This window comes from Dendrobium catenatum, unplaced genomic scaffold, assembly GCF_001605985.2.
Source record: "Dendrobium catenatum unplaced genomic scaffold, ASM160598v2 original_scaffold_111654, whole genome shotgun sequence".
Taxonomy (NCBI): Eukaryota; Viridiplantae; Streptophyta; class Magnoliopsida; order Asparagales; family Orchidaceae; genus Dendrobium; species Dendrobium catenatum.
This window is the reverse complement of record NW_021430089.1, coordinates 1-1,683: the sequence shown is the minus strand read 5'-3', so window position 1 is coordinate 1,683 and position 1,683 is coordinate 1. Positions and strand designations below refer to the sequence as shown.

The 1,683-nt window shown below is 48.4% G+C and overlaps 1 pseudogene; it reads right to left on the bottom strand.

Moving 5' to 3' along the window:
* Positions 1-422: 422 nt before the first annotated feature.
* LOC110116343 lies at positions 423-1,653 on the bottom strand (annotated as a pseudogene).
* Between the last annotated feature and the right edge of the window lie 30 nt (positions 1,654-1,683).

Below are 1,683 nucleotides of genomic sequence, written 5' to 3'. Positions count from 1 at the left end.
TAGAACTCTGGACGTCAGGTGTGGCCCCTAGCAGAAAGTCCAAGCCTCAGGTGGTGTTTCGACAAGCAACGGGTCAGGTGCTAGTTCCGGTGAGATCTCACTAGGACGTCCCGGGAGGAAAGGGACCGTTTGGCGGAAGGTGAGGGATTGGCGCAGCGCTCCTCTTGTCGCAGTGGCGAGGGTGAAGGCTCATGGAGAGGTGAGGGCTCAGATGAAGAGTTCATGGCCTGAGAAGCGGAGCCTTGAGCAGAACGTTGGCCTGAATGGGTCAGGCCTCTGTCAGTAGCCGCACGTCGAGCTTGAAGGTCGGGGCCTGATACGCGGGCCTTTGAACGTTCGGGCCTTGAAATGTGTCGAGGCGAAACTTCCCGGCGGTGGTGGCGGGCAAGGCTCGAATGTAAAACATGCAAATAGCAACTTTCCTAACAATACGTACCCTTGGAGCATTTGGGTGTGGTTGCAAGCATCTTATTGCAGCAGCAAATCATCTGCTTGACACCAATAATGAAGGCAAGCAAGACATACATACTCAGATGTTTGTCCATCCTTTGAGATGCTTGCTTCAAAACCATCAGTTGTAGAATCAACTATAAGGATAGCATGATCTTCCTGAGAGGTGCTAGTGATCATGTTCTTAATAAAGTCAAGGTGTACAGGAGCATCAATGACAGTGCAATAGTACTTGGTGGTCTCAAACTTCCAAAGAGCAATGTCGCTCGTGATTCCACCCTAACGTTCTGCCTTCAACTTGTCAAGAACCCGAGCATACTTGAGTGTTCTCTTGTTTATTTCAGCTGCTTCCTTCTCGAATCTCTCTATCACACGTTTGCCAATCCCACCAAGCTTATAGATGAGATGCCCAGCAGTTTTTTACTTGCCAGAGTCGACATGGCCAATGACCACCATGTTGATATGAACCTTCTCCTTACCCATGGTTATTTAGATGTTCAGAAGCTGAAGGGCAACGGCAGCAATAGGTGGGATTTCGGAAATCAGAGGCGCATACTGATCTCAAGCTCCTTTCAATTTGATATCCTCCTCCGAAGCTCACCTCTCTCTCTAAATGCTTGCAGTAGCTTTCAAATACACTTACACTCCTTTGCAGCTTGAAACCCATCAAGAAGAGGAAGTTAAGCTCCAAGCTGTTCATCTCCTGTATTGATATCCCTCGTGAAGTATTGTTGATTAGTTGAGCAGCCGGTTGAGAAGGTCTGGACGGACGTGAAGAAGAGTTTGGCTTTTGGTGAACTGGAGGCTCACAGGCAGAGGAGTAGGTGCTGGGGCTTTTTTTGGACGTGAGATTGAGGAAGGATTTTTGGCTTTTGTTTGAATGTGAACTTGCAGGAAACGGGCTGGATGCTGAGTTTTGTGGCTTAAGGGTTGAGGCTGAAGTGGAGAGCAGGCTGAGAGCTGCTTGCTTGCGACAGGGAAGCGGACCTGGATGTGAGGAGGGAAAGACGGACAGGGAAGGGAAGAGAGACCTCTAACCGTAGTGGGAGAGAAGGAAAAATGAAAGGGGTTTTGAGCGTGGAAGTGAAGTAACAGTGGAACCAATAAGCTCTCTTTTTTGTTCATTTTAATGTAGAGGCCTTGCATTCAAATGAGAATCGTTTAAAATTGTGTAAATAAGCCTCGAGGCGTTTTTTGCGGTGTGAGGCGTAAGCCTCACCGACGAAGAATTGC